General features: G+C 39.0%; 1 protein-coding gene and 1 long non-coding RNA gene across 5 annotated transcripts in view; one reads left to right on the top strand and one right to left on the bottom strand.

Annotated features, from left to right (window-relative positions):
* The window catches only part of LOC111091651, an 89,139-nt gene extending 77,367 nt beyond the window's left edge, over positions 1-11,772 (bottom strand). The window contains exons 1-3 of the long non-coding RNA XR_005376377.1: positions 11,642-11,772; positions 11,307-11,408; positions 3,001-3,054 (exon numbers count right to left, since the gene is read on the bottom strand). This is a non-coding gene — a long non-coding RNA (uncharacterized LOC111091651). The remainder of the gene's footprint in view (positions 1-3,000; positions 3,055-11,306; positions 11,409-11,641) is intronic.
* Positions 1-22,826, top strand: part of KLF12 (Kruppel like factor 12) — a 591,277-nt gene that overhangs the window by 6,279 nt on the left and 562,172 nt on the right. For 3 of the 4 annotated variants that reach the window (XR_005376376.1, XM_038569736.1, XM_038569740.1), the window contains exon 1: positions 9,107-9,195. The exons of the other annotated variant lie outside the window; for it this stretch is intronic. The gene's annotated coding sequence lies outside the window, so the exon portion shown is untranslated. Of the gene's footprint in view, positions 1-9,106; positions 9,196-22,826 lie in introns of those variants that run through there. 4 annotated transcript variants of the gene reach the window in all.

Raw genomic sequence — 22,826 nt, 5'->3', positions numbered from 1 at the left:
CCAATACCCTTGCAAAGGCCGAGGTTCTGCACTCGGCTCCTTCCTGTCTGACCACAACTTCTCCCCTCTCACCTCACTTGCTCAATTTCAGCCACACTCAACTCCTTACTGTTCATGAGACAGTCCAAAGATGTGTCAACTTCAGAACCTTCGCAGAAACAAATTCCTGTGCCTGGAACGATGCCCCTCTAGATAGACATGTGCTAGTTCCTGTGTTTCCTTCAGATCTCTGCTCAAAGGCCACAGTTGCAGGGAGACCTTCCCTGAACACATTATATAAAATAGCAGCCTCCTCTATCACTCATCAGCACTTGCTACCTCCAATATCCTTGATCCCCTGTAGCTCTCTTTATCTTTTCCAGAGCACCTACAAACATCTAACATTCTCTGTATTTGTTGATTTGTTTGTTGTCTGCCTTCCCTCACTGGAAGGCAAGCTCCATTATGGCACGGGCTTGGCTTTGTTCCCCAGTGTCTACAACAATACCCATCACAAAGAAGGGGCTCAGCAAATATCTGTTGAATAAACGAATGAAGAATTAATGAACGTTTGATGTTTAAATCCTAACATAATTCTGTACCTCTAAGACCTCTTTATTTTTGTATCTTCACAGAAAAATTATACTTATCTTTGTTCCTGAATATTGTTGTATCACTGAAGTTGTAATTAGACATATTTAACATTAAAATAAAAACCCGGAATTTTTTATATCGAAAATTATACTTTAATATTAGTGGCACTGTTTCAAATATGATACTCTTCTGTTCTTTCATTATTTTACATACTGCCTTCTTTCTTCTGCCCTTGCTTAAAAATTAACTAAAATAGTAGCGCTCACTGGTTTTTCCAGTGACCTGTTATACAACAATTTCCTTGATTGGTTTCAATCTGCGTTGCATTTGGCTCCAGCACAGAAAGCTCTCCTATACCTTCTCTTCATTCTTAATGTTTTCCTCATTCTTGTCCATGTCCCTGGAGCCTTTGAAACTATGAATTTTCAATTAATTTTTAAAATTTTTCTAACTTCTGTTTGCCATGGTCTTACCCTTACCCACTGCAACGCCTTCTCCCTCCCTGCTGGAAACTCTGCTCTTTGAGGTTATTCCAACTGTAATCTTTGGACAAATACAGTGGACCAGGAACCCTCATAGAAGTGAATTCTCATGAAACACTGAGGGAAGGAGTCCCTGATTTCGATGAATCATGTAAGAGATGTATTTTGAAACAAGCTGGCTTGTTCCCTTCCTTAACAATAAGTTGGAAGAAGCAGAAGTGTGTTAATTACAGAGTTAAAGGTTAACCTGTCTTTTCCTGTGTTTCTGGATTTTTTTATGTTTTTTTTTTTATTTTACTCCTGTGCATAAAACTCATTTTTTAAAGAGATAGAAACGTTGTAGAGCTGCATTGTTCAATACACTGTTCAATAGCCACATGTGGCTATTGAGTATTTGAAACCCAGCAAATGCAATGGAAGAACTGAAGTGTTCATTTTCATGGGGCATCTTTAATAAAGATAAGTTTCCCCCACCAAAAATGAAAAGAGCAGATGAACTTAGTCTACATCTATGTGTAGTCTACATCTATATCCAAAGCTCATATCCTTAAATTCTCTTGGTCACACACTTTATTATTCCCAGTGTTTTTCAGGAAAATTCCCCCAGAAAAGTAAAACTGGAGAAAAGTACTTTAACAGTAATTCTCAGGTGGTGAGAGAGTAATGTTTATCAATAGTATAATGAAACTAGGACTTTGTGTTAACTTTGGGTTTAGAATCTTGTACAGTGACTCTGCCACTACAATAGTAGAATATACTTACTTTCATCACTTTTGCTCACACTGTAAGGCACTTTTAGGTCATGATTCCCAGATGATAAGATTCAAAAGAGAAAGAGAAAGTGACCTAGAGGCCTTGATAACCTGATTTCTGAAATATAAATGTTTGATTACAGAAAATCTCAATTGTCCCATTTCCATCAATGCATTATTATTACCTGTGATGATTTTATATTAGTTGGAATTGAACACTGTCCTTAGCAATACTGTGGGGAAAATATGAAATTTCAGGCACCTCCAAATGAATTCACTCAACTTAAAATGTGTTTATGATACTACTATATAGGATTCCTTTGATTCTTAAATTTTCAATCTTTATAATTATAGATCCCTCTGTATCATGGGTGTTACCCAAGTTTTCCTTATCTTTGCTTCTTTGTATGTCTATATAGGACTCTCCTCTTTAATTTTTTTTTAATTTGAGTACAGTTGGTGCATGATGTTACATTAGCTTCAGGTATACAACTTAGCAATTTAACAAGTTTATACATTATGCTATGTTCACAAGTGTAGCTACCATCTGTCACCAGACAATGTTATTATAATATCATCAACTGTGTTTCTATGCTGTGCCTTTTATTCCCATGGCTTATTCATTCCATAATTGGAAGCCCATATCTCCTACTTCCCTTCATCCATTTTGCCAAGCAACCCCCCCTTTAGCACCTATCAGTTTGTTCTCTGTATTTATAGATCTGATTCTGCTTTTTGTTTGCTTATTCATTTGTAGTTTTTTGGGTTTTTTTAGATTCCACTTAGGGAGTGGATTCATGAGGTACTTATATTTCTCAGTCGACATTTCACTTAGCATAACACCCTCTAGGTCCATCCATATTGTCTCAAATGGCACAATCTCATCCTTTTAATGGCTGCATAAGATTCCAGTGTGTGTGTATATTTATCACATTTTCATTATCCATTGATCTGTTGATGGACACTTAGGTTTCTTCCATGTCTAGGCTATTGTAAATAATTTGGCAATAAACATAGAGGTGCATATATCATTTTGAATTAGTTTTTTCATCTTCTTTTGGTAAATACTCAATTATAGGACTCCTTTTTTATTACTCTCTAGACATCAGGTCTCCAATGATGCCACACCAGTGAGTAGGATGTTAGCCTATAGCCAGAAAAACATGTCAAAAGCATAGGGGAAAAACACTTACCCACAACTCCACAGGGTTTATTCTGCAGAACATTATTCTTGAGATATCCCTGACCTGAACAAAACAAATTGAAAAGACAGAAACTACATTATCCCAGGAAAATTAGAATACACGTTGACGTATTAAAGATTCTGAGAAGTCCAGTAGCAAAGAAACCTGTTGGCTTCTTTTTAGATTTGGTGTTTCTTTGTGAATTTGGCCTTAGAACACTTTATTTTCTTACCTGACATCTCTGAATAGCCCATGGAACTAATGTTCCAGAATACACTTTGAGAAATCCTGTCTCAGCATTAAGATATTCCTAGGTATCAATTTCTTGTTTCTAAATATTCCAGTGATTCCAGGTCTAGATAATATTCACCAGATTCAGAAACCTTATCAATTCTACAGACTCTAGATTTGAGAGGGTTTCCAAGAGGTCAGTAAAATGGATGATTGATAATAGATAGATGATAGATAGAAAAATAGATAAAGTTTCACTGTGTAATATAAGAGTCCCCACTGAGAACTTCTCTAACAGTTTGTCGTTGCTTTGCCAAGAGGCTTGAAACATATTTGGGATCACAATTACTCATCAAGTTAGAAATTTGTCATTAATTGCAGATGCAATTAGCTTTATGATGGTTTCTTGTAAGTAGGCTCTTGTAGACAAGATATCCCCCACTGAAAACACCTGGAGGGTCTGTTACAAATAGCAGTTCTCAGGAGCAGATAAAACAGTAGTTTTATGATTTGCCTTAGTTTTTAGCTTGATTTCTTTGAGACTACAGAAATGAGCTCTCCTACGTGCCTTAGTTAAGGAAATTATCTGTGTAAGGACTGCCCATGAAACTATTGTGTGAAAATGAAAAGTATCTCTGAAAGTCAGAAAAGCATCATTAACATAGTCTTCCCTCAGGAACAACACTACTTAATGGCTTCAAACAAATAATAAATAAAAAGGAAAGGATTTACATGGTGTCCAGATTTTCGAATTTTACAGTTCAGAAATATGTTTTATGTACCTAATAACTACTGTCTCCAAATCACTTTAATATGTGAGTCTCACAGAGAGTGCCTTTATCTGCTTCACAAATTCTTCTCTAGTAAAGATCTCTGGCTGTGCTTTTAATCTATATTTAAGAAATTGAAACCAGGCTATGGCAGTGATTGTATGAGATAGTATTGTATAGAAGATGAACTTTAGAGTCAGAAAGACATAGGTTCAAATCCCTACTGTAACAATCATAAACTGTGTAGCCATGGAAAGCTATTTAACTTTGCTGAACGTCATTTTCTCCATCTGTAAAAGGTATGAGTTGGCACCTACAACAAAAGATAGTTAGGAATCTGATAAGATAGTGTATGTAAAGCATTTATAACAGGGCCTTGAAAATAGTAAAACGTATCCAAAAATGTGGATTATTACCCTAAGCTGTTATTTTGGTGTAGGAAAACTTTCAGAATTATTTTTCTCTATATATGGTTTCTAGAATATAATATTCAAGCATCCATTCTTTAAGCTACATACTACATGGATTCTGTTCCTTTATTCAACAAATACTTTGGTCACTAAGGATCAGGAAATAAAAAGTCTTGAGCCATGGTGTAAATAATAGCAGCACATCACAGCAAGGATATTATGAGAGAGGTATGATCACAGTGGTGTGAGAGACAAGAAGAGAGTGGTAAATTCTGCCCAAGTACAGCTTGGTCTTTTTAGAAAAAAAAAAAAAAAGAAACAGAAGATTTGTGCCCTAAGGGACCAAGGGAATTTGCCTGGTGGAGGAGAATGGGAAGAGTCTTTCAGCAGATGTATCGAGAAATGAGATATGCAGTGGGACTAGATATCCATTTGTGGCTTTAGGGAGGAAGGACAAGAAGAACAAAGTTCAACATATCTATATAAGATGTTGGAGAACCAAAATTGGTCAGACTGGAAAGAAAAGGGAGAAAAAAGTAATTAAGTCATTAAACATCTACCAGGTGCTTTATCTACACCTTGGCATCTAAATCAAATGACGACACTCTGAGATAAGTAGTATTATCTCTGTTGTGCAGGTGAGGAAAGTGTGGCTCGCAGAAGTTAAATAAGTTGCCCAAAGTTACATAAAAAGAAATTGAATGAACTTGGCTTCCAGCCCAGGTTTGTCAGATGACAAGAGCCCATGCCAGCCTCTATTTTAAGCAAAGGGAACCAGCAGGGGTCTTCAATCAAGGAAGTAATCTCATCAAAAAAAAATTTTTTGAAAGGAAAGTATCATGACAGAATGTAAAATGATGGGCTGAAGGGAGATGAGTCTGGGGATTGGGAAATAAATTTGAGATTATTGCAGCTTTGAGGGGAAAAAATGAGGAAGGACCCAGAGAGCCAGCCCATGTGCAGATGGAGAGAGAAACAGTTCTTAGAAAGGCTTGGGTACCAACTGAATGTAAATATACCTCAGAATAAAATCTCTGAACCCAGACATGATAGAATGTATGTGAGGGAAAAGAGGGGCTTTATTAATATTCATTAAAATGTTTTATGTTAATTTGGAAGAGCAGAACCAAACACATGGGATTATGTCACCCAAATCTGTGTTACTCAAAGTATGGTCCAAGACTGGCACATAGATTTACCCAGGAAATGATAAATTTCATGCCCCACTTAGGGCATTCTGAAACAGTCTGCATTCTAATGAGATCTCTAGGTCAAAGAAAAACTAATGTAAGAAAACTAAAATTGAGAGTAATAGAGGAGGAAGGTGTCAGAGAGAAGAGGTAATTTTCTATAATCTATAATTTTTATAATCTATAATCTCTCAAAAGCATCCTGGTTACCAATGATTTTATTTTATATTACTTTCATTACGTTAAGAAGTTTCTAGAAGAAGCAGCGACAGGTGCTGACATAGCCAAGATGTAAAAGGCAGATGCTCCTTCAAATTCAGTACTTTATAAAAGACTGCCAAATCCAAGCTGTAACCAAATGATTAGGTAGCATTTGATCTGCTCATTTGGAATGTCAGCAGAGCTAATGCTTACATAAGCTCTATGCTGTCTCATAATGTCCTTCAGTTACCAGGAAAATAGAAATCCAAAAAAGAGTCTACTTTATCATCATGACTGCCTGAGAAGGGGACAGAATAGAAAGATCTTAATATAGTTTCTGAACATTCACTTGGTTCATTGAATACATATGTGTACTAATGTGTATGTAGGTATGTAATGTCTTGAACACTGTCCTGAACTTACTATTCTATTCTCTAATCACTATTGATCCAGTCCCAACATTGTACCCAACAGTTCATGAGAATCAGAGCCAACACAAGCAGGTTTGTAGAAGTCTGTAAGGAAAAAACAGTGATAGATCTCAGAAAGGCTATACCAGCTAAAACTCTCTACCTGGGATTTGCCTTCAAATCTCTTCTAGACCATTACCCCAGTGATTTGTACCAGACTCTGCCCCCCACCTCTTCTACCCTAATGAGCATTGGCATCCTTTGCATAAAGAATACTGGGACTATGTATTCTCATTGTCTTATAATATGATCCTTTAGACATGATGGAGAAATTGAAATACTTCTTGGTTCAGTAGGAAAATGTATACATCTTAAACTGTGATGTGAGGCAATGGTGTTCAGATCCCTTCTCTGGTCAGAACACCCACATTTCTGTGGTGGCAGTGTCCTGAAGAACTTATGGTTCCCACTGCAGTTTTCATCATCATCATCATTGTTCGTTAACAGAGGTTCTGAGGGGTGTCTAAGTGGCTCAGTCAGTTAATCATCTGCCTTCAGCTCAGGTCATGATCCCAGAGTTCTGTGATTGAGCCTCACATCAAAATCCTTGCTCAGTGGGAAGCCGGCTTTTCCCTCTCCCCACTGCTCATGCTCTCTCTCAATCTCTCTCTCTCTCTCTCTTTCTCTCTCAAATAAATAAATAAAACACTGTTCTAGGCTCTGAAGCACAGATGGGAACAAAACCACTGCTCACATGAATTTGACATTCAAGTGAACAAAACAGATAATGAACAAATAAAAAATGCTACCATAAAGTAATATCTAATAGTGGTAAGTGGTAATGAAAAAACATAGTATGATGCACTGGGAAAGGCCATAGGGATGCTGTTAAATCAGATTTCTCCTAGAAGCTGATATCTAAGCTGAAATCTGCGTCAAGAGGTTAGACCTGGGAGGAGAACAATTACAGGCAAGAGGACCTGCAAAAGGAAAGCCTTTTGGGCAAAAGCCCATTAAGAATGTTTAGAAACCGGCAAGAAGGTCAATATGGCTGGGGCAGAGTGAGAATGAGGAAGAGTCAAAGAAAATGGTCGGCCTCATGCCAGACTATGTAGGGCCTCGAAGCACCTCGAGGGTCACAATAATGTCACAACAACAAACAAATCTTTCACTTACTAAGACAGGTACTACACTAATAAGACACATACATTATTCAGTCTGATCCTCATAATAATCTTGTATATGGTATCATCATTATCCCTCAAGAAGATGGAGATTTGGAAAGATTAATTAATATGACCAAAGTTGCACGGCTACTAACTGTTAGAGCTGAGATTTGAACCCAGGTCTGTCTGACACCAGAGGCCATTATACTTTTCATAACTGTTATTATAGTTCTCTGGAATCAAAATTTACCTGAAGTTTATTGGTGGAAATACTTTTAAGGTTCAATATGTTGATATGACTCTAGGCCCTTCTAACTTTAATGGAAGGGTAGAATTGTATTCTCCAGTCTTCACCGCAATCAAATGTTATTTTTGGTCATATTTTTCATGCTCTTGGTGCAGTAAAATTTACACTGAGTGGTCAAAGTTCCACAGTAATTTTGTAGAAGAATCTAAGGTATAAAATAATCAAATTTTTATACCATCTGATTAACTACTCATCAGACTGAACAAACAATAAGCCAAGCTATACAATGGCTAAGACATTTCCATGTCAAAAATATTTCATGTTAGCTACTGAATTTGAGATATGATGTTCAAAATATTTGGTACTTTCTACCACTTCCTAATTTATATCATTGTTGTTAATTTGTCTACCTGCTTTTCTAAAAGTATCTCACAATACATGTATCCCCTCAACGAGGTCTATTCCGTCCATACCCATCCTTTCTCATCCCATTCTCCCGTATAAGAACCCTTTCTAGTCTCTTACCACCCATTAAAATCTGGCTGTTTCTTTCCAACTCTACGTTCTGCTTCATCAATGGACCGTGGACAGCTTCATTCTGTCCTCTGCTCTTGGAGACCTGACTTTGCTCACTTGCCGCCTTAGATTAGAACACCAACACTTCGTTCTGGCCTCCCAACCAACTAGTATCTCCTGCTGACCAGACTATTTCTTAGACTTCTTCAGTTGGTTAAATAACTTCTAACTCATGCACAACTGATTTATCTGCCATCTTTAGTAGTAGGTAGTATCATTTTCAAATCTGTTTACAGGAATTTCCTCAGAAAAGCTTTGGAATCTGAGAACTCTGAGACACACATTTTAATGACGTGAAAACCTAATTTAAAAAGTAAAACCCACTTAGGACAAAAATAAACCAGGTAACTTTTCTTTCCTCTAATGCCTTCTGTCCTACAGACTAGTACATTTAGAGCTAGTTCTTTGAAGAAAGTTCTGCTCAAAGGGCAATAAGTTGTTGTAGAATCATTTTGTTTCCCATTAAGCCAATGATGACAATATTAAGCTTGGCATGATCTTTGTATGAACACTTTCATAAAAGTTCTGCTCAGGAGGGTTTAAAAAAAAAAAAACAGACTTCTCTTATGCTGCTTTTCCATTGCAAGTGGACCTATTATCCGAGGGCACATAAGTCAGCTCTAACGTATCACAGGTTTTTTTTATTGTTATTTGTTTTCAGGATAACAGTGTTTAAAATACTCTCCAACAATTTCTTGGATTAATATAGTCTTCAACAATTTGTTGAACTGCAGAAGCTGAAAAAATTCTGGGCTTGTAAAGAAACTGCAATGTCTAAAACTCTCCAGAAGCATTCAGAATGACAGGGCTCTTGACCAATAAAATGTGAGATTCAAGGAACACATTGTCACGACTCAGCAAATAATAAGGAGCAGGTATAAGTATGACATCACTGAAAAACATTCTCATTGGCAGTTCCGCTTTGTGCTGGTTACTGTTCTATTTGTGGAAGCAGCAGCCTTATTCAAATTAACCTTTTCATGCAGAGGGGAGGAGGAAGGTGGTGAGTAATACACTGCAGTCTTTTCCCTGAAGGTGATGTGCTCTCAAATTCGCTTTACATTGCCTTTGAGCAGACAAAATAAAAATAAATTCAGCTGTGGCAGTGTTTCACAGGGATAATAGCTGCTTGAATTAGATCAGGTCAGTGAAAAGGAATGGAATAGAAGCTGTTGCAGAGTTGAAACAAATTTCCGAATTTTCTCTTTGCTTTTATCCCCCATCACCACCACCACCACCGCCCCCTTATTATTTCTCCACACCTCATTCCTGGACGCAACTACTGTACAGATCGAACTCAGTATCCCTCCAATCAGCCATTGGAGGGAGGGATTTCTTTGAACACTAACACCTCTAGCCTGTGCCATCAAGGGGTCTAGCAGACAGGTCAGATTAACGGATGGTTTTCTGGCATTGTACAAATACTCAGGAGTCTGGAGCTGGTGAGATAATTTAATCACATTTACTGTAGTCTGTGAGGAACTGTCATTCTCTATCCTGTTACTGTTATATAATATAGGGCCTCCAGCTACATCAACGATACACAGGAGAACCCACTCATTTTTAACTCTTAGTACTTTGCTTTAACTTAGGAGAGTTCCGATGGAGGGGGCAGTTCACGTATCTATTCCCTGGCTAGTTGGCTTCTAGAACTTTGTGCAACTTTGCTTATGTTATTTTATGTCTTTCAAACTTCAGTCTCACTCTCTCTTGTCATGAGCAGAGATCATTCAGGATATAAACCACATAAAACTTTGAATCCTGCTTTAAAGAAATTGGCTCTAGTCATTTCTCATTTCCGCTATTTATATTTTATTCCTTTCCCTCTTCACCTCTTCCTTCCTACCTCAAAATCTCTCTCTCTCTCTACTCATCAAAGACCAAAAACAAACAAACAAACAAACAAACAAACAAACAAAAAAAAAAAAACAAGTGGCAAAAGTCTACAGAAAATTGAAAATAAGCCTATTATCTCTGCCACAACATGGGATGTCTTAGTCTGTTTGGACTCCTATCACAAAATATCACAGACTGGGTGGCTTATAAACAACAGAAACTTATTTTGCACAATTCTGGAGTCTAGAAGTCTGAGACCAGGGTGAGGTTCACACCCTCTTCAGGTGTAGATTCCTCCTTGTATCCTCACAAGGTGGAAGGAGTTAGGGAGCTCTGTAGGGTCTCTTTTATATGGGCACGAATCCTAATTATCAGGCCTCCACTCTCAGGACTTAATTCCTTTCCAAAGACCTGGCTTCTAAGACCATTATCTCTGGGGGTCAGGATTTCAACATATGAATTTGGGGGGCACAAGTATTCAGACCATATCATGGGGTTAGGCAGAAATGGCAATATTTCAGATCAGAAACAAATCACTACATGCAAAGAGCTAGCTAGCTGTCTTTGCTCCCAACTCAGGACTCCTGGCTGCACTACTATTATCTGGCCTCAAAGAGGTGTTAACCTCTAAGATCTTACTGCTTCCCTTGCTCCTCCACTAAGAATATCAATAATGTTGTCATCAAACGTTAATGACAATGTCACCAGAATGACAGTAGGTGTTACTTTCCCATTTGACCTCTTGCAACTTGTTGTGCCTCTCCATCTTACCATCCCTTGAAATTCATCTGGACGTTGAAGCTGTTAACCGGATTCTGAGCAAAACTATACAGACTCAGAAAATAATGGCTTGTGTGAGGAAGGTTAAGGCACTAGGTTTTCATCACTGCTGAATAAATAATGTAGGAGGAGGCAGGACGCAGAGAAGCCCTGGGAAGCTGGTTGGCCGGCGGGAAGCAGGTGTGTGCTGGGGTGATGAGCAGAACAGAGGCAGGGAGGACGAGGCAGAGGCTGCCCACATCCATGCCACCCTCACTACCTGGCCCTGCCCAAACCCTGCCAGCTTTCTGCCAAGAATCACCCAACTGCTCAGCTCTTCCATGGATAGCTGCCGAAATCCCAGGAACCAGGTGTCTGGCGCAGTTTCTAGCACAGCTCTCTGTATGTCGCCGGAACCCACCCAGTCTGGCGTGCCCAGCTTTCCATATTTTGACTTGTTGCAATTTTCCCTGCCTAGGCCCAACGCTTCCTTTGAAATGAGACCGGTCCATGGCCTACCTTGGCAAACCGCTCTCGGAGAGGAGCTCAGAGGTTGCAGACTTGACCTGGCGTACCGTGCACTTTCAGCTCATTATGCCTGAATGCTGCATTGTTTCTGTGCTGAATGAAGTTTTAGAAAATGACTTTCAGATGTTAGATTCCCATTCTGGTGCTGTTTTACCCCCCTTGCCATTTATCATCTCATAAAACTCATCATCTTTGTTTGGCTCTGGACAAAAATGAAAAGACTCATAAAACAGCATCCTAGGTGAGAGGGACAGATACCAATTTGAAATGCTTCAGCTTAAGACCACTACCAAATAATTTAATTATTGCCCTTCCACTGTACTTACCTTTTTAGTTTGTCAGTGTGCCTCTTTTGCCCAAGCTCTCTAACCCTTTGGGTTATTTTAGGCAGTGCCCACAAATTACTGTGACCGTCTTTATCTGAACTCTGATCAGAAAACCGCCTAGTTCTCCTCAGGTTTTTTTTTTCCTTTTGTCCCCCCCCCCACCTACCACCCCCCCACACTCCCCCCCCCTCTTTAAACCAGAAAAGTAGCTGCTGAAAGCAGAACAGTTGCCATGGCAACCTCTTGGCAGCTTCCTCCGCAGCGAGTAACAGTGCTGATTTCCCGAGGAGACTGGGTGGGAGGGGGTGGAGCTCTGAGGAGGTAAAGGAAGGTTACTGTGCACTTAGTTAATATGCAAAACCATTTACGCAGTGCTGGATGCGCAGTGAGTAAGTGCAAACAAAGCCACGCTTGATCAGCTAACACGGACTTTACACACTAGTTGATCTGTCCAAGGATGCAGATGTTGGCTCAGAGAGAAATCTTGCAGTTGGACAATAAAGGACACAGGAGGTAATACTACAAGAGGTTAAACACTATCTGTAATGGTCGGTGAATATGGACAAGATCAACAGTCGCTGGGGTCTAATTGCCTTGCTCCTCTTTTGCTTTGTTCGAGGAAAAACGCAGCAATCTAAATCACAGGGATGGTGTTTTCTCTGAAATTCTAACATACTGAAGTTCAAGTTTGCATCAATTAAACTCTATGTAAGATAAACCAATATGTTCAGATATAAGCAAGTATAGCATAATTTGGTTTGTGCTTGAACAAAACATACGGCTCAAGTAGCATCTTTCACCTTGGAGTTTTCAGACAAAGAAGCAGCTTAGAGTAACTTGGGGCTGCGAGTGGGGGCGGATGCTTTGGATCTCTTTTCTCCTTCTCTCTCTCCCACTGCCCCTCTCTGTCTCCCTCCAACTCTGATAGATCCTTGTTTTTTTCCTGGGGGCTGGACAGGGTGGATATCAACCCCAAAAGAGTACTGGTGAGACTCTAGGACAGGGTTTTTCTAACAGAGGTCACCTACAGGAGAACTGAGCAGCCTGGCTGCGAGCTGGGGAGGTGGCTGCTGCCCGTTACCCCTTGGCCTGCAGCCTGGCATGTTTAAAAAAAAAAAAAAAAAAGGCCAGCTGATAGAAAGCCTGCAGCAGTGAGCTGAGGTCTGCCCAGCAGGTGTCACTAGGGATTTAAAGCTTACCAGACCTTTGGGACAAGGCCTAGGAAACAGCCGAGTAATGATTAATGAAGCTTACTTTCAAATATTTTTGAGAGGTTATATGTGAAATAATTCCAAGGAGTTCGCCTTCCAAGGGAAGTTAAAATGATAGCTACAGTTTGGTGTAAATGATTTCTGGGCCATTCTCTCCAAGGCTCTCTCTCCATTTCTGAGTCCCCATTCCAAAAAACCAAACACAGACATAAAGCTCTCAGAAGGCACGCTGAATCCAACACTATGGGTAAAAGATACAATGCGAAGTCAGAGCGAGTATAGGAAATGCTTTTTCGGGTAGAGATTCCCACTTGCGAAACCAAGCTCCATGTCCTAACACCGTAGATGTTGATTTTGTAAGTAATCTCAGAGTTAAGATCAGAGTCCACTCTAAAAATGCAAATGCCCCAGGAGTCTCCATATAAGTGAAGTCAGCTGGTATTTTATCAATGATTAATACTTTTGTTAACAGAATCTTATGTAGACTATCTCTACTTTAACAATAACAGCAAAAGCCTGTGTTGAAGATACTGTCCACTTCCTAATTTAGGCACCTAGGAATATACATATGATCATTTTTTCAAAGAATGAGGGTAGGGAAAATTGGTCTCCCTTAAATACTTTTTGCTGTTTTCCTCTTTGTCCTGTCTGCCTGGAAGCTAAACACTAAACTTTATCATGTAGCTTCCCTAGCTTAGATTTTCTTGAATAATTTCTCCTCCATCCATCCTACATTATTCAAATAATGGCTTCCTGTCTTCTCTTAATTGTTTTATGGTTTTAACATATCTGTACTTTATGCGATGGCTCTTACCTCATGTGCGTTTTGGTGTAGTGTATCCACTTGGAAGGGAAGGAGGACAAGAAAGGAGAGAAGAGAAGGGAAAGAAGGAACATGACCCTTTCATCAACACTCAACATCTTGTGGTGAATTCGTTAAGAACATTAATCTTCACTTACTCTTCGGTCTTTGGATGGTAGAAAGAAGGAGTGAGAGTAGTGGTCTGGGAGGGGCTGAGCTTGTATGCGAGGAATACAGTCAGAGCACTCTGGGTGTCTGAAATGGTGTGAAAGCAGTAAGGTGGAAGAAAAGCTGGAAGCAGAGGTGTGATCTTTTAGAGCACCTTACAAAGCATTCTTGGGTGCAGTCTTACCTTGCAAGTGAAATGAAATGTCTAACAGATATAATCCGTCCCATCTCACAGATTAGAAAAACTGAGACAGGGATGTTGTCATTTAGCCACATGGCATTACATCACAGGCTCAGGACAAGGAACTAGCACCTCTGCTCACATTTCTGCTACTGATGGGACTCCAGCCTAGAAAGAATGTAAGAAATCCACAGGGTGCACAGGGACATCACACAAAAAAATCCTTTGTTTTTTCTCCAGGGAATGCCTTGTGGCACAATACCACCAAGGAAACTCTCCCACAAATGAAAACACCAGTCTGCAATTTTGCGTCTATGGCAGTATTTCATTAAGATCTTAGTCATTGGGATCCCTGGGTGGCGCAGCGGTTTGGCGCCTGCCTTTGGCTCAGGGCGCGATCCTGGACACCCGGGATCGAATCCCACGTCAGGCTCCCTGTGCATGGAGCCTGCTTCTCTCTCTGCCTGTGTCTCTGCCTCTCTCTCTCTCTCTCTCTGAGTGTGACTATCGTAAATAAATAAATTAAAAAAAAAATGTTAAAAAAAAAAAAAAAAAAAAAAAAAAAAAAAAAAAAAAAAGATCTTAGTCATTATATTTATTTCTGTTTTATGAGGGAAAGAATAAATGACTTTAGTAGTATTGATGTCTGCAGACCCATTTCCTAACCACAACTCTGACCATTTCTCTTATCACTTAACTGATGTTGTTTTAATGAGAACTATTGTTATTATGCATTATTAATAAAGGACCACCATTACTATTAATATCACTTAGGAATGATTCTATAAAGAGCTTTAAAACTGTAGATGCAATTAACAAGAAGCCAAATTCTCCATGTGTGAAAAATACCAGGTAGGGCTGGCTTCACACATTTGATCTTATAAAAGTGTTGCAAGAGGTTGTAGATGTATTTCACATGCCCACAAGAAAAGCCATGAGCCCCATGAATATTGATATATGCGGTAACTTGACCTCCCCCATATAAATTTGTTGAATTGAGAGGAATTTTCATAAACCCCCGATCTCATGACCAAGACGATGGAATATATATATATATATATATATATATATATATATATATATATATATATATCTCACCTCACATTTCAGGGAGTTCATGCTTACCTAGATATTCTTATTTAGAGTGGGTGAAAACAAACATTATACTTCCAAATAACATTTGAGTTGTTGGAGTGGAAATGTCATAATTCTATGACATATTCTACATTCACTATGAAGCCCATAACTCTCACGGGCTTCGTAGTACATGTGAGAGCAAGAACAAGGGTGCAGGGCAGATTCTTTTCACACATTCTCCCTTCAATGATAGTCCCATTCAAAGGAACTCCCCTGACTTCCAAAGCTGCCATTGCCTACCAGGCTTGTAGCCATAGGACCACTCTCTCTCTCTCTCTCTCTCTCTCTCTCTCTCTCTCTGTCAGGGAAGGATGAATTAGAAGCAGCCTGAGCACAGCCAGGAGAAGCAGAGCCTTGGCATCTGAGAGTCTGGCTCCATAAATGGAGAAGGAAGACTGTGGTCTCATTTGCCTTTAAGGTGAGGGTGAAGTTCTCACTCTAACAAAGGGATCACCTTAGCAGAGTGGGCCAATTTACTCACTCTCTGGGAGAGTCCTGTGTTCCACAAGAATCATCACACTACTTTACGGTCGTTCTGTGATAAAGGGCGCTTACTCAACAGTGCCTGAAGGTTGCATTTGGAATAACACTCTCACTTCCCCTTCTAAGACATTTTGTTTCTGAGTCTGTTTTAAGGATTTGCCAACCCCAGATTTTGTACCTGGCATTCAGCCTCACTGTGAGACTAAAAGGCATAGGTCACCTGGAGGGCTTGAGGGCATAAAGGTGAGTCCACCCACTACAAGATCATACGCACAAAATTTTGAAGGGCTCTTAGAAACCTACAGGACTTTTATACACACTTATAGCTGATACTTTTAGTAAAAGCTTCAGTCTCAATAAAATAACAATAATCATGTGTTTTCTTCTAGAAATTCATGGGCTTTAGTTCTCGTAAAGCCCATAATTTAATCTCACATCAGTCAGGTGGATATCATTATCCCTTTTTTTAACAGATGTGAATACAGAGGCACAAGATTTAAGAGTAGAGTCATGGAGTAAAAAACAATAGAATCCAAAACAAAATCCAAATTCCCCTGACTTTCAGCCTAATACTCAGTCTACCATTAACACATGCTCCCTTATTAATTAGTAAAAAACTCAAAACACCTGTGAAGGAGAGTCTGCATGGATACATAGTATGAATCTTTAGTTTATGCCTTGTCTGGATGAATTGATTTTTGTGATTTATTAATGCAAAACTCTTGGGTTATTCCATTGGATTTACATGCATTTTTACTTGTTTTGCTGTTTTTCAAATTATAGCTCAGCAATAGCAATGAGGCTTTCACAGAAGTTTTGGATTATGCCAACAATGTCTGCCTAGTAGTTTTATTAATCAAAGGAAAGCATCTGGTTTACATTAGAATATTCATGAAGTAACATTGAAAGTAGATAGTAAGTATTAAAACAACATAGTCTTGAATTTTTGGAAGACACTTTCTAACTAGCTTAGCTGATTTACACAGAACAGATTTTTCTGTGCAGGTTGTAGTCTACATTTCCTCTAGTATCTCCAACTGGGTGGGTTGGAAACTGATCTGCACATTGTTAGTTTTCAAGGTAGAAGAACTTTGTGAATTGTAACTCTTTTAGTGTGGCGACTTTTTAACTAATATTCTTGCTAAATCATTATCATATGTCATCAAAAATCTAGACTTGTTTGTGTTTTGCTATAATAAAATCTGAACACATTAAAATATGAGTGATAGAATAATAGGATGTCAGCATTATAAAATGCCATGTGAATCATGTGAATCATATTGTCAAAACATGCTCAGAAGAGAAACTGACACCCAGAGAAGTTTAGCACCTTGTCCCAAGTCACACAGCATTCAGGAACAGAACTGAAACCATAATGAAGGTCCTCAATTTCTGGGAATCATCCCTTTGTCATTACCCTTCCATTCATTTTTGGCTCTTTGGTTCATTTATTTTCTTTGGTTCACTTCTCCCCCACTTTGAGGTTATTATTCCCATATTTCCTTTTTTGCACATGCTGCTGTGCAGTCATCTATAGACTTGAATTTTCATCACACTACCTTTCAGAAAAGACACCTCCATCATATCAAGGCCAGGTTGGTGTGCAAGGATCTTAATATCCTCATCCTGTAGCCCTAGGGAACCTCAGACCATCAGCATACTTCACTGCCTTGGTCCCCATCATTGCAGGGTGAATTCATGAAAATGCTGATGATAATGTATGGTATTAATGTGGAGGGAATACAGGCCTCTGATTGCCCAGATTCATAAACCATACATGTGGCAAACAGGAGCAATGGATTTAAGAGACTTGCCACCAAGACAGCATCTTAATCACATACTACCTACTTAAGTGTGCAGAATCTTAAGGCTGAATTTTCTACTAAGCTATGAGCTCTCTGAAAACAAAGATGAAATTAGGATTTGGGAAGGAGAGTGTGCTCTTTCCTACAAAAGCACTTTTATTTTAACATTTAATTATGAAGCTGCCCCACAGAGGAGCTTTGAGCTTGTTGCCATTAGAAACTGAGTCATGCTTGCAAAGACTGTGGTCAAATGACAGGTACCACTCCCACCTTCCACCAACCTCCTCTGGTAATTGACTGACCTTACTAAGGTTGACTGGGCTGAACTTTGAGATGGTCCCAGGTGTTCAGTGGCTGAGTTGTGCTTCTGGTAGTACGTGCATGGAAAGGACATTGTTTGTGAAAGCAGAAAGGGGCCCTTCCTGACAAGAATTTCCAAGGAAATCTCTCAATTGTAGAAGCTAGCAATGTTTGGTAGGAACAATTTTACATCTGCCTGAAGAAAATGTCAATGAAGTTTCCATTTATTTCAGACTTTTATGAAATATACTGAATTATTGTCCTGAAAAATATTTTCTATACCCACCAAGAAGATTGCAACAATTTCCAAAATGGAGAATGCCTTATAACCAAGCACATAGATTAAAGATTGATTTATGCAAGTCATTGAGTTTTTACATATTTTGACACTATTCAATTTATTCCACTAATTTGACAGAAGAAAACACTCGTTTGCTCCTAAACTTAGATTCTAGCTAATTTTGTAAACGTATTTATAGTTTGTATACAGTTAAAGGCAATTTAATGAATTTTAAAATATATAACTTAGCACTTACTTTATTCCTCTTTATCTAAGACAGGATCTGATTTTCTTTGACTAATAACTATATTAATATTCAATTTCTTTTTTTTAAAGATTATTTATTTATTCATGAGAGACACAGAGAGAGAGAGAGAGGCAGAGACACAGACAGAGGGAGAAGCAGGCTCCATGCAGGGAGCCTGACATGGGACTCAATCCCGGGACTTCAGGATCACACCCTGAGCTGAAGGCTTGTACATCACTCAGCTTTTGGAGACTCTCATCTTTTCCCCTATATTTGCCCAAGCCTTACATTTTCCTTGCCCATGAGAATAAGTCCAAGCTTCTTAACATGAAATGTAACAGTCCTTAAAATCTCAGACCAAAGAAGCTTAACAATACTTCACAAAGCCCGTTCTGTAGTCTATGCTCTTACTCTATTGAGCCCACTATATAACACCCCCCAAGGTATTTTCCTATGCTACTTGTTTTCATTCCAGCTAAATTCTCAGATTGTAATGTCATCCACCCTTTTGTTCATTGGTTACAGACCTGATTTCTCATTTCTATGCTTATTCAACATTTTATTTTCCTCAAAAAGCACTATGACTAAAGAAAATGTCAACAAAATTTCTACTTTTTTCAAACCGCTGTGAGAAATACTGAATTATCGCAAAGAAAAAATATTTGTCTTAATACACTTCACCAATGTGAAGAGTTAGTTTCAGGATGTTAGTTAGCATATCTTCCATCCAGAATTTTTAGCCAAGAGCCTAAGCAAAAAACAACAACAACAAAAACCAAACGAATGAACAAACAAACAAACAAAAAAACCCCAAGCCAAATTCATTCCCTCCAGATAGAGTTGTCTGGTATCCACTACATTAAAAAGCATAGTGGGACTCCCTCCTCCTGTGATGGTTTTAAATCCCAGTACTGTGACAGAAGAGACTCTTCCTCAGGGGATGTTAAGGACAAGTATGTCCAGGAAGAAAAGAGTGGGTGTGTTCAGGCAAGGTAACATGACCTACCAATACAGAGGATGTGGTACAAAGGATATGGGCTGTCTCCAGTTTCACCAATCAGTGTTGATACCACCAGAGCTCCTTAGGTAGCAGTGGAAAAAGATGTACTGCCCCTTCCTGGAGAAAGCAGCTAAGTCATCTATCTCCCCACCAGGGAAATAAGAAGAGCCAGGGAATAAGCATTCCTCCTTAATAATATAATTATGTAATTGGGTATTGAAATGAGATTATCTCTGTTTTAGCTGAAGAATGAAAATTATAGATGCATATTTCAAAGTAAGATTTGAAAGATTAGAATGGCAGAAAATAAATTTTGTAGCCCCTGAGATGACCGCATACCTTTAAAAAATTAGGAAGAGCTAAGAAAAGTGTGAGTCGATACTGAGGAAGATTTTTGGAGAGAGCTATGAGGTGTGGTGCTCACTCTATTTCAAATCAAAAGCAGAGTTTTAAAGGGACAAGTAGAAGGACTCAATATATGTTCTGCACTACTGGGCGATGCAGTGGACCAGCTCCTGATTCCTGCTTGGTAATCTAAAGTGTTAAAGGTAGGTTGGCTGGTTCTTTGTGGGAGAAATAATTGTTGCTGAATTGAGATCAGTACGTAGACCCAGTATTTACTGGGGACAGGATAGGGGAATAGAGGAGAGGGAGTAGGCAACGAATGAATGCAAACTTCCCTTGGAATAGGTGTGGCCATATGAGTGAAGGAGCAATTACCTGGGGTCATTTAGGTTCTGGCCTAGAAAGTTACCCAAAGTAAGAACAAAGAGAAACTGGCAGTATCATAAGATTCCTAGAGCTGAGGACGTGACCGGCCCAAATAAACACAGAAGTCCTCAACTGTTGGTTGAGGCAAGGAAAGGAATGCTGGGATAGTTGGAAAATTGGAGGAGTGGGAGGCTCCAAAGAACCCAAGAGAGCTCCTGTAAGAGAAAGTGCCAGTATTAAGTATTCACCAGGACTAAAAAAACAGCACTGCATGGCCCACTACAGTAACAACATAGAGGAAGGAATACCTTGTCCCAGCCTGTTTCTCCTCCTACCTTCCTCCCCCACCAGACTCAGAAAGAGAAAGAAATTCCATTAATAAGAGGAGGTAGAGGGTTGGTTGTGACATTCCTTGGGACAGGACATTCTAGTTACTAAATTAAGAGAGGGTTTTGTGCCCTAAGACTGAATCCTAAGTTATAGTTCCTGCCTGATTTTCATCCAGGAGAAGAGGAAGGACTATCCCTACAGAGCTCATTTTAAGGAACTCCAGGCAAAAATCACAGATACTTTATAATTGCATCCACTGAGCTATGTTTGTTTCAATATAATATTTTTGTTGCAATAGAATATTTTACATGCTTTTCTGCCCACTTTAGTATCCCTGATGACACTTCTCTTGTCTTGTTCATTTTTGCATTCTCGGTACCTAGTGTCATAACTGGTACATACGTAGCACTAAGCACTTGCCAGATAACACAGGGGAGAATACCACGACTCCCTGGGAAGACATAAAGAGAATTACAAGAATGTGAATGAGAGAGGAACCACATCCTTTTAGATGGATCAAGAAGACTTCACAGACATGATCATATATGACAAGGGCCAAGTCAGATTTATATCATTCCACTGGGTACAGACTTAGACCAACAGAACTGAAGAAAAGTGTAATATATAGTAGCAGCAGAAATAGTGTAGAGATGAAAAGATGTGATTAGCCTCCGGAAATGAAAGAAATGACCATTCTATAGATGGCAATGTGAAGTATGTATAATCATTTTATAGTAAATGAGAACCGAAAGCAAGAGAATTGCAATGAGATCGGAGCGGCTGAGCCCATCAGGGGCTGGCAGGTCCTGAGACAAAAAAAAAAAAAAAAAAAAAAAATGAAGCCTATTCAAGGAGAGTAGACCGGGAAGCACACCAGAGGCCTATCAAGGGCATGGCTACATGCATCATCCACGGGATGCTGCCAAATCAGGGGTCAAATCTAATGAGGAAGGCAGTGTCTACCTGAAGTTTATAGAGAGGATTTGTTTTCCAGATATGAAAGGACTTTATTTCTCCAATCATCAGCTTTGCAAGCAAAAGAGAATTAGCTCACCCTGATAGCAGGATTTAAAGGTAAAATCATGAAAAGACAAGACTAGGCTCAACTACGGAGAAAAAGCCAGCTGGAAGAGAAGTAGGGGGAATAACCTGGAAGATGGGTTTTGCTGTGTCAAAACAACTGGGTTAAATAAAATGGAGAATTATCTACTCTATATATAGTTGATACCTCAAATTTCCTCTGTTATAACCCTTGTTTTATTCATTCAAGTGGTTAGCTCTTGTATCTTACTGATAGGGATGCTACTTCAGATAATTTGAGAAAGGCAAGATTGTTATTTCTTGGTGGTAAAATCTGTCAAGGAAATGTCCCCAGTTGTTCTCCCAGTTGTTGGTAATAGAAAGTTATTTCACTGAAGTGACATAATACAGATCATTGGAATGCCTCTTTTTGAAAGTTGCCTTCTATCACAGAAAATAATTTCTCAGCATATTATTTATTAACTTTTTAGAATGATTTAGAGAACTAATTCATATAAGACTGAGAAAGTAGAGGGAAGAAAATAAAAAGAAGTGTGGAGGAGCTGGAGAACCAGACTTAAGATACCAGATAGAAATATCATCTACTTTTCAGGGGCACCTGGGTGGCTTAGTCAGTTGAGCATCCAACTCTTGATTTCCCCTCAAGTCGTGATCTGGTCAGAGATGCAAGCACCTCAAAGGGCTCCCTCCTCAGGGGGAAGGCACCTACCTCTCCGCCAGCTTGTGCACACACACACTCTCAAAAAAAAAAAAAATCATAAAAAATCATCTAATTTTATTTTTCTTTTTTTTAAGATTTTATTTATTTATTTGAGAGAGAGAGAGAGTTTGTGTGTGTGTGCATGAGCAGGGGGAGGGGTAGAAGGAGAGGAAAAAGCAGTCTCCACGCTGAGCCCTTCCAGGGCCCCAGGATCATGACTTGAACTGAAGGCAGACACTTAACCAACTGAGCCACCCAGGCACCCCAGTCATCTATTTTTCATATTGCATCATATCTGCCCTGTGAAGATTGAATAAAGATTGCAAGACTAGGAGAAAAATACAAATCACTAGAAAAGTCAAGAAATAAAAATGTGCTGAACAACTATTATACCCTATAAAACTTATCTCATTTAATCTCCATACAAACCCTATAAGGGATTATTATCATCATACCACTGAGCAAACTGAGACTCAAACAAGTAGACTAAACTTCTTAAGGCATTATGTGTGGCAGAACCAAAATTCAAATCCAGACCTGTCCAAGATCAAAGACCTTGCTTTCTCCCCAGTACCAAGATGTCTTTGCAAAGTACAAAGTGCAAGCAGCAAAGGAAATAGAAAAATACAAGTCATCCATTCAACAGTCAATTAAGAAAAAATTATTTTTTATAATATTGAAATTAGGTTAAGATAAACATCAAGGTATCTTGAAACTATAGAACAAACATAAGAAATAACAAAAAATATACAAGACCTAGATGTGGTAAACTACAAAACTTGGCTAAAA

Source organism: Canis lupus, chromosome 22, assembly GCF_011100685.1.
Source record: "Canis lupus familiaris isolate Mischka breed German Shepherd chromosome 22, alternate assembly UU_Cfam_GSD_1.0, whole genome shotgun sequence".
In the NCBI taxonomy this organism is placed as follows: domain Eukaryota; kingdom Metazoa; phylum Chordata; class Mammalia; order Carnivora; family Canidae; genus Canis; species Canis lupus.
Note: the sequence above shows the minus strand (reverse complement) of the source record. Positions and strands in the feature narration are given on the sequence as shown.